General features: G+C 54.6%; 1 protein-coding gene across 2 annotated transcripts in view; it reads left to right on the top strand.

The window, feature by feature from the left end:
- Positions 1 to 205: 205 nt before the first annotated feature.
- CHD6 (chromodomain helicase DNA binding protein 6) overlaps positions 206 to 17,432 on the top strand; it is a 93,550-nt gene continuing 76,323 nt past the window's right edge. For both annotated transcript variants that reach the window (XM_054218156.1, XM_054218154.1), the window contains exon 1: positions 206 to 357. The gene's annotated coding sequence lies outside the window, so the exon portion shown is untranslated. The remainder of the gene's footprint in view (positions 358 to 17,432) is intronic.

Here is a 17,432-nt window from a genome sequence, read left to right as displayed (position 1 = left end):
CCCGGTTCACATCCGGGGAACGGGCGGCGGGCGCGGACGTGGAGGGCGCGGGCGGGGCGGCGGGGGGCGGGGGGCGGTGCGCGGGGGCGGCGGCGCGGCCAATCGGCGCCGCGCTCTCATCGGTGCAAACAGGAGCACAATGGAGCGAGCGGCGGGCGCGCTGCAGCCAAGCTTGGCGCGGGCGCCGCGCGGCTGACGGGCCGGCCTGCCAATGGGCGCCGGCGCGCGGCGGCGGGCAGCCAATGGGCGCGGGGCGGGGGTGTGCCCGGGCGAGGTTAGGGTGTCCTTGCAGGGTGCTGGGCTAAACTTCACCAAATAATAGCTGTTTGTATTTGGGCGGCCGAGGAGCCATTTTAGGTAAGTTCTGCCCCGAACTTTTGGGTTCGCCCGCCCGGCGCGGCCGGGGGCGGCGGCGGGGCGGGGGGCGGCGGCGGGGCCGCGGCGGGGCGGCGCTATGAATGAACTCGGCGGCGGCGGCGCGGGCCGCGGGGCGGGCGGTGGGGCCGGGGCGGCCGCTGGCCCTGTCATGGCTCCGGCCGCTGCGGGGGGGGGGGCGGGCGGCGGCGGCCCCGCGGGTTCCTCCCCGCGGCCCTCCCCCGCCCCCCGGGGCGCGGGGCCGGCGGCAGCGCAGGGGGCTGCGGCCCCTCTCGCCGGCCCTGCCGGCCGCTCGCCCCCGGCCCGCCGGGCGCGGGGGAGGCCGGGCCTAGCCGGCGCCGGGCCGGCAGCTCGGGGCCCGGCGCCCCCCGCAGCCGGGGCGGGCGGGGGGCCGGGGGCGGAGGCGGGGCGGGCTCCCCCCGGCGCTGCGCGGAGGCTCCTCCCGGCCGGGAAGGGGGGAGAGAGGCCCCCGGCCCCGCACCGAGCTGCGCGGCCGCCGCGGCGGGGGGGATGCGGGGCGCCGGCAGCCTGCCCGCGGGGCGCAGCTTCCCGCCCTCGTTCCGGCCGCAGTGCTCAAGAAAATCGATAATTAAGTCTTTAAACTTGGTGGGCGGGGGAAAAGCGGGTCCCTTTGCAGGCGGGAGGCCCCGGGACACGGCTTTCCTGCGGCCCGGCCCCTGCCGAGCAAGGGCACCCGGGGTGGGGGGGGAGAAGGGGGAGTCGGTTAAAGGGCTGCGGGCGACGGGCTCGTCCCTCTCTGCGGCGGGTCCGTCCCGCTTCGCCCGCTGTGCGCCCAGCAGAGGTGGATCTGTTGTGACATTGCAGCCATGTCACAACAGAGGCATCACTGTCACGTTGGAGTCGCGTCTCCCTGGCGCTGCAGTCATCTCGCCGTAGTCTCCCGCGCAGCCTTGCGTCCGTTGTGTTTTGGTGGCTGCGCTGTGGGATTCTCCCTGTTCTCACCAGTGACTTTTACTGGCGACTGAGGTGGATTTTAGTCGTCATCAGTGAGGTCTGTAGGGTAAATGCTGTGGGAGAAACGCACGCAAACAGAATACAGAAAGATGAAGAGAAATGATCTGCTGGTTTTGGTGCCTAGTGTGCGCACCCGTCTTGGAGCAGCTAACGTTTTCTCTGTTTATCGATTTGCCTTCCTGACAACTACGCTAAACTCACAGTGAAGTCGGGGAGCGCGGAGGCCAGGCAGGCTGCTTCGGCACCGGGAGAGCTGGTTCTGATGGGTCATCTGCCAGCCTTTGATATGGGAGAGCTTTTCAGTAATTTTGCTGTGAAAAGTGCTTGGTTTATTTCTTCAGTGTGTTGGGATGCTTTTAGACAAAAGCTCATTTTTTTTTTGTTGTTGTTGTTTACCTCCTGCTTAGGAAATGCAGCAAATGCTTTTTGGGTTGGAGAATGAGGGGAGAGGGGTGGAGATGGTTTGCTGTGGTTGAGCAAAGTGTGCTGTAGGTCTGTGCAGGAGTCTCTAGCACCCGTCTGCAGTCACTGGCCTCCCTGGCGGAGGGCTCCGCGTGGGCAGACAGATGTGGTTGTAGTTGTTAGATGTTTATCCCCGACTTCTTCGCTTGCAGGGCTGCAGATATTTGTCAGCTGGTGCTGCCCGTATCTTTTTAACTGGTGTGGGGTCGGTTGGATTAGGGTGTTGCCAGAGGAGAGGGAACACTGAGCTCTATGAGTATTTTCCCCTGTGAAGTGTTGCTTTTGGTTTTGGGCCCTGTTCGGGTGATGGCACAGGAATAGGTGCCACCTTACCTCTCCGCACCCTTTGTTTACCTCATTCACGTGGGGGCTGGGCTGTGCTGCTTTGCAGAGAAATTGTTGTTTTGGTCCAGCTGTTGAAGTATGAAGCAATAACAGCATATTTTTGCTCTGGGAGTAAATTCTTCCTGGAGTAAATAGGTTGTTTCTCTCAAGGCTTCTGTCTTTCAACTGGGTTGGTTTTGTTCTGGCCTGCCACTGGGTTCTTTTCCCACTTGTTTAGGGGAAAACTGATTACTCTTCTACTATAAAGCTTAACGTTGTTGTCTGTTTGCTTTTGGAAAGCTATTTCTGCCCATCATCTCCGAATTTGTACAGCTGCCTAAACTTGCAGGTTCTCCAGGAGCACTGGACACACTGCTGAGTTTCCTCCGCTGCAAAGATGGGAAGCGCGCAGCAGCTCTTGTGCTGTTTCGCAATGCTTGCAGCATGTGAATAATGTGCATCTCTTGCAGAAGGTGCTGTCAGGATCCCTCATTACCTTGTTGTGAGTGCTGCTGTTGGTTTGGTAGCATATGCCTTTTTAAGGACTTGTGTTTACTTCTCCCTCCATTGTCCTGCGTGTTGGCGTTAGGGGAGAGTGGCTCTGTGTAAGCTGCTGGTCCTCGAGCAGCTGGCCCTCGGTATGCCCCGATGGTCTGTGCAGTGGGTATTTTTGGGGTCTGTTGCTTTCTAGTGGCTTGGTGGGGCAGGCTCTCAGAGGAATGTCTCATTTTCCTGACTGCTTTTTACCGCACTTCTTTAACAGGAAGCAGATCTCTGCCTCTCACCCTCTGCCATAATCTCAATTTTTAAGATTTAGTCTTCCGTGAGAGATCTTTAATATTTTCTCAAGTGCTTCTCCAAAGACAAAAACTTTTACAGGTGGATAATATAAAGTGTTTCACTCCCATGCTTTATGTTGTTTAAAGAGGAATTTGCCACAAGCAGGTGAACTTGTTTTTGCAAGATGGCAAGGCTGAGAGCTCGGGTGCCAGAGCGGGCCTTTGTTTTTTGCATGAAGCTGCAGTGTCCTGGCCTGTCTCGGGTTTGCAGAGATAAGAGCTAGTATCGCGCACATCAGCGTGAGGGAGAAGCTTGCCCTTGCGGAGCAGGGGAGAGGGTTGATCAGCCTTGTACTGCGAGCGAGCCCTTGGTGCAGGAATGTGGATTCGGTATGTTGGGTCTGGAAAGCAAGCATGCGTAGGGAGGCTTCTGTGAAATTGTCTTAAAGAGACACTGGCAAGCACGGTGGTTGGATGTCTTAGTGGGCTTCATGGGAGCCGAGAGAGCTTGTTTTCATTGCTCCTGTAAGTAGCAATGAAAGCAGTTTTCTCTCATCCCCAGTTTCCTGCTTGGGACAGTGGAGTCAATGTGTGGTGCTGGTGACTTCGCCCTGCTCTGTGAAAGCAGAGGCAGAGCCATTGTTGGGGGCCAGCAAGCTGTGTAAAGGGGAGAGAAATGATCTCTATGTAGTTGAGTAGCAATGTTTGCTGTGGGCAGAGTGTTGGTGACGGTGCATGGGGTGTGTGTGGGGGGTTCTCTGCACCCTAAAAACTCCACAAAAACAGTTCTACTTCACGCTGGGAATGGTGGCAATGTCAGTGCCAGTGTCGCGGTGGTGGGACCGAAATCCTCTCAGAAAGTGCGGGGCCCCTGTACTGCAAACACTGCGCTGGGCACTGCCTGTCCCAGCTGGCCTCCAGCGATCCTCAGGCACAAGCCCCTGGTGGAAATAACTGAGCTGGGGAAAGCTGATCAAACCATCAGCAAAACAGGGGGAAACGTGGTGCTGTGGGTGTCAGCTTGTGACACGAGGAGACTCTGATTTTGCTTTTTAATATCTCAGGCTGGTGCAATATGTTTTCCGTGTGATAGGACAATGCCTTCAACTTTCCCTTATATGGGAAAATCTGGTATGCAGCCTAGCAATCTGCCAATATGTGGCTATTAATTTTTAGCATTGTTACGTTGGATGTGTCCAGTCGGCCTAAGAGGTAGGAAATACCTGGGATGCTCTGTCCGGGCTTTAATGTCTGAGGCAGGTCCCTGACAGATATCTGGGGAGAGGCTCTGGGGAATGCCTGAGCACGCTTGGCTCCTCGGGGAGTCATTGGAAAACTGGGAGGGTTTGATGCCTGGCTGTAGGCTCCTGCACTACACTGCCCTTGGGCCTAGTGCTCAGTGAGGAGCTGGGGGCCTCGGTCGTGTTGGCACTGAGGAGTCAGCGGAGTGCTTGAACCATCCTTTGTGCCAGGGCCTTCCCCCTGCGGAGGAAATGCTGCCTTGAGGTTAAGGGGTGCACGCCGTTTCCATACTGCAGGCTGTTGTCTCGAGGGGATTCCCAGCCTCTAGTGAGTATAAATCCTGCTCTAACAGGAGCAAAACGCTCTTTTCAGTCCAGAAAAGACTGTGAGAAGTGTGGTAACCAAGTCCCAGTCCCTCTTTGGTTTTCGTGTGGGCGCTGGAAATGTGCTTGCAGAGGTGCGTTGAGTCTGCATCGAGGACTGTGGGTGTTATCATGATGATGAGATGTTGGCTTGACCGTGGGGTGCACATCATATTTTCCAGCCCTGGGTTCCCTGTGAGGGATGCCGCTCGGTAGCGGTCTGATGGTGATTTTATTAACATCTATCCTAGGAGGTACGGCATGTCCTCTACAGTCCTGCCTTTGCCCTAACTTTGTGTGGCTCTGGTGTTGCACTAGTATAGGTAGTGCTGGTTGGTTGTTTTGGGGTTTTTTGTTTGTTTGTTTTTTAATTGTGTTTTATCTGGTGAGATGAAGTTTAGATCTCTTCTGGTGAAGCCTTCTGATGCTTGTCTGGCTCCTTCTACTGTTTGACTCAGTTGTTATGGGAAGTCTGGGTTGAAATGCAGGTAACTCATTGCTTCCTTTTGGGGTGACTCTGCCGAAAGCAGGGAAAAGTTATGCTTGCCAGTGTCAATTGGCAGAGTACTCGTGTTTCCTGACCGTTACCATAAAAGCGCGGGATCTGTGGAGCCCTGCTTTGCATTGGAGTAAAAGGAGGCAATATCTGGGGCCAGGCTGGTGTTAGCCCGGCCCCATGAACTGGCTGCGTGTCCCTACTAAGGTGCACGTTCTTGCAAAGGAGGGACAGTCAGGCAGTGGAGGGGCAGGTCGTTTTGTTCAGTATCTTACGTGGTCCTAAAGCATGTGTTTAAACTGCAGCCTGGGAGCTCTCGCTCAGGAAGGTAGGTGGGAAGGGCAGGAGCATGCTGTGAGGGACCCCAGGCCAAAGGCCTGTGCCAAGGGCTGGTGGGGGACACAGAGGTGGCTGCGCTGCCCAGTGTCCCTGCGGCTGGCCCAGGGATAGGGACTGCAGCACCTACTGCCCTGAAGGCTGCTGGAATTCCCCAGGGTGAGAGACCCCCACCCTCTTCCCCAGGAGGTGTCTCATTTGCATTTCTTTGAAGGCAGAAGCAGGACTTTAGCTAATTGAAGGACTTCAGCTACCAGGCCCTACAACTTAGCAGCCACTGCTGAGAATTTTGGTCCCTCTGTATTGCACTAGAAATAGACATTTTTTTGTTTTGTGAGCATAGTTGAGTTTCCTTCAAAAAACTTCCAGAAGTCAGGAAGGTAGTTATCTGAGTAAGTTGTTTTATGTGCTTTCTGGCTCTCATTTTGCTAGTGCGCTACACACAGGAACAAGGGTGATACAAAGTTATGGGGGACTTTCACTTTTTTTCATGTATAGGTAGGTGAAGTATTTGGTTCTTTGGTTCTTTAAGAAACATTAATGCCTTGTTATATGTGTGCATCGAGGCAGAATTAAAGTTAGTCCTAGATACAAGAATAAACATTAGTGCTTTGTTATAGACGTGCTGTGAAAGCTGCTATTTTTGTGTGAGCTGCTGCCTTGAGTTCTCTAGGTCTTGTGCACACAGCACCTTTAACCCTGTTTCATCTGCTTTGGCTGAACTTAAAACATACGTAAGATAAAATGAAGCTTAGGTGTTAGGTGTCTGTTAATTGAGTCTCAGAGAAAAGAGCGCCATTCTCTCTCCATGACTTCTATATATGTGCATGGTGCATCCTTGCTGTACCCTGTGCTTGCTGAGCTTGGGAAGGCGAGCGATGGGGTGTGGGAATGCACAGCGTATTGCTCTTATTTGTATGCTTCTCTGCTTGTTGCTTTAGGGCAAGCAAAGCCCTGTTTCTCCGTGATCTTTCTCAGTCCCCGTAGGGTGCCCCTCACCAGGGTATCTGAGCTTTTCCCGGCATGCACTTTTGTGCATACATAAAGGCAGGTTTCTCTCCTCCACTGCAGACAGCAGAGACTGTGCGCTGTTTGTTCGCTGTGCGGTGATGTTGTGGGGAGGCTGACTGAAGCAAGGCTTGTGTTTACTGTGAAGGTGCTGAGGTTTGTGGTTACCCTGATTTCTTCAGAGAAGTGGTTACAGATTTGTGGGCCAGTCGCAGTGACTGTTCCACCTCCTTGCTCCGGAGGGTGAGAATTTGTTTCTGAGAATAACATTGCTCTTTTGGAGTTGGGCCAGTCCTATGTTGTGCTTTGAGAGCGAGGACCAGGGTCCTGAATTCAGAAAACAAAGGAAGGAGTGGGTCACTATGGGCCCAGGCTCTTTGTAGCTTTAGTACTTGTAATTTCTACAAGAGTGGCGTCTCTGGGAGCTCTCTAGCGAGGTGTGACTCCGCAGGCTTGTAGACGGTGTGTGTTTGAATAGGTGCAGCTGTGCCCAGATCTGACACTGTGTGTAGAGATGTGGTTATCTGCAGATGCTGCGCTCTGGTTTCTAGACAGACTCTCCACTGGCTGCTCTGCTGAGAGGAGCGTTACATTAGAGCTGAGGAGTTCTGGACAGTGCCCCTAAACCGTTTCCTGGATCTAGCTTTACCTCGTGCTCTTTCTGACACCCTGAGCTGGGAGATGGAGATGTCTGACACAGAGCAGAAGTGTATTTCTGGACCTTGTTGTATGCTAATTCCTCCAGAGACATCTGGTGAAGGAAGGGGTCAGAAAATGAGTGGCTTATCCAGGTACAGAGGGAGAGGAGATGTTGAAACCGTATTGTCATGGAATTCTGACAGGTATGTGCAGTAAGAGTGGGCTAGGACGTGGGTCTGTGGGACCCGTGCTGTGGTGTTGTGTCCAGTGTTTGCTTGCCTGGCCTTCATGTTGCTATGTGACAAAGGATACTGACGTCTGTAGGCCTGCCTGGCAAGCAGGGACAAGTGTCTCTTGGTAGTTTGGTGCACCTGATGCCATGTGCTGGCCTGCTGGCTAGCTGACCCCATGAAGATGGTGCTGGTTGGCCAGGAGGATCCCGGACATGGTGTGTATCTTCTGTGTCTGTGCCCTGAATGAGTGCAACTTGACTCCAGGAGAGACCCATGGCAGCAGTGCCTGTGCACTGTTTGAAGGAGCTTGGTGTGCTCTGAGAAAAAAAGAGAGAGTGCGAAGGTGGTGCCCTGCAGTCAGTGTTAGTGGTTGCAGCTTGGGCGTGCTCTGACAAGAGGGCTGTGCTCCCTCCCAGGGCAAGTGTGGACCTCCAGCCTGGTGAGGCTGATGCTCCCCGCACTGCACCCTGAGCTGGCCTCTGACTGAAGGGCTTTATGAGCTGGGACAAGAAGGGGCTACCTCTCCATATGTGCTTTCGATAGCATTTTGCTCGCAGCATGTCTGGGCAGGACTTTGGGTGGTCACTGTTAAAAAAGGCTACCCAAGTGTACTAAAGAATTGCCTGTAGCTGAGGAGAGAACCAAACCTGGTGTTGCTGAACTCCAAGCATTTGCACATGAGGAGTCGATGAATTTTTTTGTGGCACTTCTATCTCCCTCCCATGCTGGAGTGTTTCTTGGGATGATGCAAAAGACACAAATGCAAGGAAGCATTGAGATAGTTGAGAGGAATGTCTCCTTACGATGGCACCTGAACTCTGGAGACTGTTCTGCAAAGTAGCTTGGGCTGAGATTGTGGAGAACGTGTATCCCAGAGAGTGAAATTGAAAATAAACTGGAAGTCCTGGGAGGCAGATGTCAGGGAGTTACAGTCCTTGCAGGGCAGAGCAGTTGCAGTGGAGGTGTGTGTAAGGATGTGGACCTGAGGACTGTGGGGTAGCGGCACTGCTTGTGAAGGGTGCTCTTGCTTTGTGTTGCATCAGGAGAGTTTGCTATGTTTTGCTTTCTCTCTGCCTTTAGATGCTTGGGAAACAGGTCTGATGCTTCAATATGCAAGTTCTCAGGCCTGGAGAACAGCAGATTTCTGTCTGTTGCTATTTTGGGCCAGGGTTTGCTAGTTTCTCTTAGAATGTACAGGCAGAACAGATGCCGTGAGCCGTGGGACCTCACCCCAGCATACAGTAAACTCTCAGGCTGTGGTTGTTTGGGATGTTGCCTTCCTGGGTGCTGAGGAGCAGCTTGAGGCGCTGACACAGGCAGGGGTTCTGCCAGCCAACCTTTCTGCCCCCTCCTGGGATGCGGTGGCCTGGGTTTGCAGTGCTGGCAGGGCAGGTGCAGCCTTTGCATGTGCAGGAGCTCCTCTCCAACAAGGCAGCATGAAGCAAGTGACCTCTGTAAGCTGGTGGTGCAGACGTCCTGTACTCGGTGAGTGACCAGTGTAGGAAAATGTCCTTTTTGGGGGTCCCTTCTACTCCCTCTCCAACCTTCACTGTGTGTGAGAGAGCACAGACCGAGCTGAGTTTCCTTTGTCACCTGGGTTTTGAGACCCCTAGGACCAGGATGGGGGTGCTGCCTAGCCCAAAGGAGAGCTGCTCACTTATCACAAAGATATAGCTTGAGATCAGCCTTCAGTGCCTGTGCAGAAGAACTGAGGCGTGAGATGTGGCCATGGTGGGCAAAGCAAGGCTGGCCCTGAGTTTGCTTCCTGCACCGTACCCGGCTCCACCGCCTGTACACAGACAAGGCATTTGCCAAAGCAGTGGCGTCCGTCCTGCTTGCGAGGCCCTGAAAAAGCTTAAAATGCTGACTGTGCTCTCGTGGCCCAGCTGCTGGTGGCTTGGCCACGTTTCATTCAGCTCCTGGCTTGGATGTGTTTCTTAGGGCACATTCCCATGGGCTGTTCACTAGATGAAGCAGGGCCAGGTTGGCAGGAGGGCGCAAAGCCTGGTTCACCTTTTCCTTTACTGTGGTTTTAGCAAGAGGGCAATAACTTAAAGCTGGCACGTAACAATAGCAAACCGGGGTGTGGGGATGCCGGATGGCTGGCAGGGGTAAAGGCGATCCACTGTGGAGGTCTACAGCAGGGAATTTCAACTGGAGAAGACTGACAGAAATGCCTGAAGGAATGATTTTCAGCTAGACTGGTCTGTGCAGTGGGGTCTCCATCACCATTCGGAGCTGTGGCCTGTGTTGCTGTGCAGGAAACATGCTCTGGGTCTCAGACGTGCTCCTCATATGTGTCTACAGCCAAGTCGTGAGGTGCGTTGCAAGTACTTGTTCATCCTCTCAGTAGCCCTGCTGTGAAGGCTGATTTTTATCCCCATTCTACAGTTGGAAAATAGAGGCACAAAGGGCTCTGATTGCCTTTGAGGATCTGTCTGCAGTGTGGCAAAGCTGTTTTCTGACAGCTTGAGTTTGCTGTGCAGGGTATTAACAGCAGTAAGAGGGGAAGATCTGTGCTTTCAGGAATGCCATCTCATTTTTTGGCTGTCTGCCTTGGGATAGCTTGAGTTCAGTGCTCTTTGGTGTGTAACTCTCAAGTAGTAACCTTATAGTTCTTTGAATTGGCCAGCTGTCAAGGTCTACCGGTTGAGCTGGCTTTTGTACACCTTTCATACTAATAAACGTGCTGTGGGCTAAATTATGTGCCTGGTGGCATCTTTACAGGGCTGGTGACCTTGAGGATGGACTTGGGCAGCTAAGTGAGGTTCTGAGTGCTTGTGCGTGAGAAATAAAAGGCAGCAGGAAAATGTGCAGAGTGTGCAGGGTGCTGATTTCTGCTGAAACCTCCATATCCCTCTTGGTAGCTGGAAAGCAGCTGGGTGGTTTGCCCTGTTGAAAGAAGCATCTGAAGCAGCTGGTGATAACCCCTGTGCTCCCACAGGCCCAGTAATTCAGAAGAGGTTTTTCTTATGCTACTGGGAAGTCTGGTTCCTCATGACCACTGGTCCAGGAAGGCAGTAGCAGCTGAGCCCATGAGGGTGACAGAGGCACTTCAGAGAAGACAGCCCGCTTCTAGCACCCAGAGTGTGTCCTCAGAGCTACTTTGCCCATTTCCTTCTAAAATGGAGCTAGGGTTGTGTTGTCACTCTGACCCGAGGCTTTGCACAGTCTCCTTGGTAGCCTTATCTCATACTCCCCTTGGTACGTGAGGCTCCCCCGCTTATGGAGGAGCAGATCAGGTGTACAGTCGCAGGCTAAGGAAGAGGAGTTGCCCACCAGGCATCTTTTTGGTTGTAGGCAAGCTGGTCCTACAGCTATGTTGAGCTGCCATTCTGAGGAGTGTGCTTCTGGCTCCCAGCAGGCAAGGAGGGAGGCTACGAGCTGGCTACCTCCTGCCTGCAGCGGGGTACCGGAGGGGTCGGAGAGCTGTGCGGGAAGCTGTGGAAGTGGCAGTCTGCCATAGGCCTGTGCAACTCGTGACTCTCCTGCAGCACGTGGATACAGATACTGCATTTTCCCTTATTTTAAAGTAGAAAATTAAGTGCTGGGAGTGTGACGGGGGAAATTGGAGGTTTTGTGGCCTTCAGACTGGCACAGTCTGTTCCCTGGACACCCCATTCATATCCTTCCTTTTTGGCTTGCTGGTCATCATGCTGGGGCTGGTGAATAAGTGGAAGGAAAACTTGGCACTGGTGATGGAGAAATGGCTTGTTAAGATTTGGCAGACAGGGCAGTTAATTTGGCCTGTGTGGTGGCCTGGGTCGAATGCCACACCGGAGCATGTTTGTGTTTAATGGGGAGCAGCGTCTGGAAAATGCCAGGTCAGTTCAATGGGCTTTGCTGATGTGGCAGGAGCTGGTGATGCTCTTTGTAGGGCATGCGAATCGTGCTGCTGGGGTATCGCCCTGCAGGGAGCTGCTGGGGGTGCCCTGCATGCACGGGAGTCTGCAGGTGTTCACACGCACACACACCAGCACACCCTCACCTGTGAAATCACTGCTGAGGGTGGTCACAGGCTTGCAGCCCCCAGGAGCCCAGCCTGCTGGGTGCCAGCTGCGAGGCTGGGCAGGCTTGGCCTACCTCCCTTCTCTCTTCCTTGTCTGCATAGGTACTGAGCTGTAGAGACTTGTTTTATTTTTCCTCTGGTTTTTGCCTTGCTGATGTTGAGGATTAAAATCCACTGCCTTGGACTTACGAGCAACTGTTTCAAGTGAGACTCTTGCCCTGCTGATCAGAAGACAACAGATGTAGGCTTGAGAAACCTCTCTCGCTCCTGGCAGCTCCTGCACGTGAGGGTAGCAGGGTGATAGTGTGGAGAAGGGGGTGCAGCCAACGGTGGGTGCATCCCCACTCTGCAGATGGCCACCTCTCAACCCCCAGTAATGCTTGGGAGTGGTGTGTCCCCTCATTTTGAGCTGTCCATGAAGGTGATGAGAGAAATATATTTTACGGTGAACTCAGACCTCGTTTCCCTCTCTTTAGCAACAAGCTGGAGTGCCGTGTCTTTGTACGTGCACTGGATGGCCAGGCATGGCTTTGCGGTTCATGATGTGCCTTCGCTGAACAAAATGAAAGGTGTCTCCAGCCATCCTGCAGCATTCTCTCCCCTTCTACTGTTGGTCCCTGCTTGCTGCTGTGCTCACTGGACTCTAAGCCAGCCCTTGGTTCTCAGCCCTGTGGCACTGGGCAGCTTTGAAGTAACTCCTGAAGGGCATTGTGGTTATGGTCTTGGGTTAGGACCTGCGTTTGAAAACTCTCCAAAAAGGAGCTATTGCTGTTTTTTGCCACGTGAGCTTGTCATGAGAGTCATGAAGCACAGCTGACTGAAGCTGCATTACCGGGGGCTGCATCCAGCCTGTGTGTGCTCTCTTGCTTGTCGGGTGCCAGCAGAGCATCCTCTGTGCACAGGCAGTGGCACTGTCCCAAGCGTCTTCCTGGGGTCTCTGACATGGCTGTTGCTTTAGGGCTGAGAGCCTGCCTGGGAGCAGAAGGGTTGGTGCTGAGCCGGCTTTTCGGAGGGGGAACACTGTGCAGCATCGCCATGTTCTTTGTCCCATGGAGCAAGTGGCAAGGAGGTTGTGGCTATTTCTTGCCTGCCCGTCAAAGTCTTGTTGCCTGTTGCCCTGTGGGGTGGTGGAGTTTGGGTGTCCTGGGAAGGCACTGCGTGGCTTGGCCGGCAGGTTTGCCATGTGCACTGGGTGTCCTTATCAGAGAACACAGTTAATTCCTGCCCCCCACCCTCCCTTCTTTTTTTAAAGATTAAAATATTCTAAGATCAGAAAATTGCTTGGAGCACAGCTGTGACTCCCCTGGGGCTGGCCGTTGGGTGATGCTCTGCCCAGCCTGCCCTGGACACACATACCTGCCTGAGGGGTCTTTGCTCCCTGACTTTGGATTATCCAACCCTCTGTGTGCTTCCTGCATCCTGCTCAGGGGAGTGGGGCCTGTGCCCCCTTCCCGCCAGGGAGCAGGAAAGGGGTGTTAGGGCAGCTAGCTCTGAAACGGAGAGCATTTGGGTGCTCAGTGAAGCCGCTGCAATTGGGATGCTGAAGAGGTCTTGCTTCCCATAACTGTGCACGCAGAGCTGGGAGACTGCCTCTCCACAGCCTCTGCTTGGGAAGGAAAAATGTATGCCATAGCTGCCTTGCAGCAAGCTCACAGGCTCCCCAGCCCCCTGCCTCGCTGCTGCTGCTTCTCTCTTACTAAACTACTGGGTTATTTTTAACTTGGAAAAATTACAACCCAAGATTTGCATTCTCTACCCCCAGCGGAGGGCTGGAGGCAGGATGTGGGGGAGGCACTGCGGAGGGCTGGGAATGCGGCTCACCGCTCCGACAGGCCTGTTTCCAGGGGCTCGTGCCCCCTGCAGCATTCTGCCTGCCGGGCTCCGCATGCTCGCCGAGCTGCGAGGCTGCGCAGAGGGGAGGCCGCTTCTCTGCTTGACGCGGCTGGAGTTTCAGCCTGGATTCCCATGGCGAATGCACGGAGCAGCTGCAGACACATAAACAAATCCTGCTGCAGCAGGATGTGGGGAGACAGCCGGGCTCTGGGCTGCCAGGCTGCTTGCGTGACAGCCTGCAGACGGGTGGCTTCTGATGGGGGCTGGATACCTCCTTCAAAGAGTATCCCACAGAGAAGCTCTCGGGTGATTGAGCATGTTGTGAAGAGCAGCCGGCTGGCTTGCCCAGCGGAGGAGGCTTTGCTGGGCCATGCAGCCCTCCCTATTTCAGCTTACTGAGAGCTGGTTGGGAGGAGCCAGGGACAGAAGTGTCACTCTTGTGCTGTGTTTCTCTTTCTCCCTCCCCTAGCTCGGCCCCTTCAGTGTTTTGCAGGCAGTTGTCTTGTCAGTGCTGCTCTCCCATGCCTGGATCTCCCTGAGTGAGCAGGAGCACCTCTCTCAACCCGGTGGCAGGGCCGTGTCTCTGCAGAGCCCCTTCTCTGTGCAGCCCACAGGAATGTAGTTGCCTGAGTCCCTCTGGATTGCACCACAGATACTCAGGCTTCAAGCTCCGGTAGCTCTGCCGGCTGAGACGTGTCTGCGCAGCCCTGCGTGGAAACAGGAATTGATAAGGTAGCAAGAACCAAACAGCACCAGGGGACTGCAGATGTTTGTCTCTCTGCTGTTTGGTGCCTTGGAGAAGCATGTTGGTCGAGCCAAGCGAAGGAAGGACAGTGTCAGGCTCTGAGTTCTGCTCTCGCTCTGCCCCAGCTGGACCCCTGGGTCCTCTCCTGCTGCTCACCTGCGGTGTGGATGCATCAGGTAGGGAGGGTGGCTGACGCCTGGTTGTCCTTGGGCTTGCTGTCTGCCTTTCCAACAGCAAAACTGCTGAGGGTGGAGAGTGCTCTGGAGGCCCCTCTGATGGGCAGGTGCCACCAGGCCCTGGGGATCTCTGCTCCAGCTTGCCTGGGAGAGCCTGCCAGAGCCCGTCAGTCCTGGCCTGCCGTCTGCTGTTCTGTAATGCTCCTAGATTAGGGCAGGAGTAGCAGGGCAGTGCCTGGCCAGTACTTATTTCCCCTGTCTGTCTTCAGGCAGACGCAGGCACCCTTGCTCCTTTGGGAATGGTCTGTGTTTGCTTGCCAAGGCTGGTCGCTTACTCCCCAGCACACTGATCCAGCTTGGCCTGACATGCTCCTGGCTGGTGCACTGATGCAAGGGGCTCTCCAGGCCGCAGGACGGGACATGCCGGGAGATGTTGGTGCTATTCCTGTGCCTCTGACCAGTGCGAAGTACTAGGACTCTGGGAGCTCCTGCTGGAGCAGCAGTATTAATGCCTCAGCTCTGCAAAGGCCTGAAGGGATTCGCTTGATGCCTGACCCTGATACCAAAATGACATGGGTCCGTGTCATCCCTGCGTGGTAGGGAATGGCTACTGACTACTCTCCCCTTTCCTCAAGGCCATAAGGTTCGTTGTCAGGCATGAGACGCTGCTCCTCCGCGTTTGAGCCAAGGGCTGCTGCCACAAGGACAGCAGGCGGTGGGGAGCAGAGCAGCTCTCAGGCTGCCAGAGCTAAAGCAGCACTGCCTGCCCCCCAAAGAGCTGCTTCTGCAGCTTGTGTGAGGCAAGGGGGAATGTCCCTGCCACCCCAAAACGGTGTGTACACACAAGTGCAGCTGCTGAGACTGGCATAGGGGTTGGTGGTGTGTGGCAAAAGAAGGACCAGGACCCTTTACATGCGAGACAGTCGCCTGAAAGCTCTTGGTTGCCCATTGCTTGGTGCCCTTTGTTGCGGCCTTGTGTTCGGAAGGGCTGAGCAGGGTCCACGTGCTGCTGCTGCTGTGGGAGATGCCTTGCAGCTCTCTGCTGCCGAGAGCGCTGGCTCCCGCTCTAGAGAGATCTGAATCTTCTCATCAGTCTGTACTTTGACCTCTGGCAGCCTTTCTCAGGGCAGGTTAGCACATCTTCTGGTACCAGAGCAGCAAGGGTGTGCTGAGCCTCCCCGGCTCCACCTGGACTAGCTGCAGTCCGCGAGCCTGGCTTGCTGCTGGCCTGGGCAGCAGGTTTGGACCCAGCACCCCTGACTAATCTCTTTTCCTTCAAGCTGTGCCGGGACACTGAGGAGATGCATCACTTCCTGAGGCGCTTCAGCAGAGCAGATCTGCTTGTCCGAAAATCAGTAATTTCATGGCACGGCTGTGCAATTCTCCTCTCTTTATCTCCCTGCCTGCCTGCTTTTCCTTTGGGGCTGCATGCAAAGTGTTGTGCCTGTTTGCGATCTGTATTTTCAAGGGATCCTTTGTGTAATCAAAACTGTAGGAGGGAGGAGAGAAGAGAAAGGCCACATGATGTTGAGGAGGTGAGCGAGGCTCGCACCCCTCATCTGGAAGGAAGCATCACCAGAAGTCTGCTGACAGATGGAGGTTGGACGCTTCTTGATGCCTCTGTTGCAAAGGAACTGCTTGCAGTGAGACCTTGTCCTTGGCACCTCCCCGGAGCCTGAGCCCGCTGTGCTGTGCCTGGTGCTGCCCCTGCACCTGGGAAGGGGACCCTCAGGCTGCGGGGAGCATGGCTGGCAGACGGGGTCACCTTGGAGAGGGTGCATCTCCAGCGGGGCCAGTGCCAGCTAGTTTGGGGGCTAAGTGAGAATGTGTGGAGCCCAGGTACACTGTTCTCTGGTTTGTCATAAGCAGAGAGGCCTCGAGCCTGAAGTGTGGGGCTCTCATTCCCCTTGAATGTCTTTGATGAACCACAGAATGAGTTCATCTTCCAGTCTGCCACGTAGGAAACGCGGCTAGGAGAACTGCTGATCTCTAAATGCTGGCTTTTAGCTCCTGCTGAGGGTGAGCACCTGAGGCACGGACCACAAGTCGTGTTTTCAGAGTGTTTTAAGAGTTTTGTGAGCCTGCAGTGTCACTGTGTGCTCCCGGTTGGCAGTGTGCCATCACCTTGAACTGAAAGTAGTTGCTGGAGGGGTTCCTCACCTCAGCCATGGTGCAAGGCAGACTCTTCTCCCACTGGACCCAATTTGCTTTGCTTCAAGAGCAGCTGTTGGGGCTCTCACTTCTGGTCTGGGACCCGAGTATCCCAGAGACCTGCTGAGAAGCAAATGCAGTCTTTTCGATGGATTTTTATCATGTCATTGAGATGTGGTGTGCATGTGCAGGGTGCTGAGTGGCTTGGTTGTGTCAGTGAATGTTAGCCACACCTGTGGTCTGGGAATCAGAATTGAAATGTATGGTGTAGTGGCAAACGTCAACTTAGAAGTGACTGCTCTTGGCCTGTGGCTGCAGCCCAAGGCTGCTGCCTGTTTCTGCTCTTCACTGCAGCAGCCTTGGAGGGGCTTCAGTGCAGAATTCCTACTTAAAAAGTGAAAAGAAAGAGTGCAGGTTTTCTGAGTGTATTATCACCAGTGTTTCTGGCGTATAGGTGGACGTGCCCACGTGCACCTGGGGGTGCCCCTTGTCCTTCAAGAGGTGGCTTGTGAGCACTGCTTGCTCTTTGAATCCCAGCTCCTGTTGTGCTTCGTTCTTTCCTCAGAGAAAGCCACATGCCCCTTTTGTTCACCCTTTGAAGAGGATTGACAATCTCTAAGGACCTGACGGTTGGGTGTTGATTTTTGTTTTAACTGCACACATTGTTTCCTGGCTGCAGCTTATTTCTACAGATAAAATCTGTTATTTTTCCCCTTTGAAGAAGGAAGCCACCTGCTTCTTGCAGGCAGATGAACATGGCACTGTATTGCAGGGATGTGCTCTAATAAAGTAAAAATATTCTCATCCGTGCTGCCGTGCTGAATAAGGAGCTTTCTTGGGCAAATGCCATCAGTTTCTGCAGATGCTGAGGCCTCTGCTTTGTCTGAGTCTGTAGCCCTTTTGACCGGTGGTGCCAAGCCTGCAGACATGACCTGTGGGGAGCAGGCAGGGCTGTGCTCACGCCTGTCCCCAGGCAGATCCGGTGCCTCACTGCTGCTCGCGGGCCGGGGGTGAGCTGGCCTCGGGGGACCCTCTGAGCTGCAGCTGGTACAGCTGTGCCATGGGGCAAGGGGCCGGGGTGCACCGGGGTGGTCAGAGAGGGGAGGAGAGGGCAGGGGGTCCCCAGGCTCTGCAGCCAGGAGAACGGAGCTGGGAAGTGAAGGCAAAGCAAAAGTGGGACTGTGTTCAAAGCTGCCGGCTCCCACCTTCCTCGCCCCACTGCAGATGTGAGTTCCCTGCAGGAAATGAAAGTTGCTCTTTGGATAAAGGCTATGAATAAAACTAACT

Source organism: Rissa tridactyla, chromosome 12, assembly GCF_028500815.1.
Source record: "Rissa tridactyla isolate bRisTri1 chromosome 12, bRisTri1.patW.cur.20221130, whole genome shotgun sequence".
NCBI lineage: Eukaryota > Metazoa > Chordata > Aves > Charadriiformes > Laridae > Rissa > Rissa tridactyla.
Note: the sequence above shows the minus strand (reverse complement) of the source record. Positions and strands in the feature narration are given on the sequence as shown.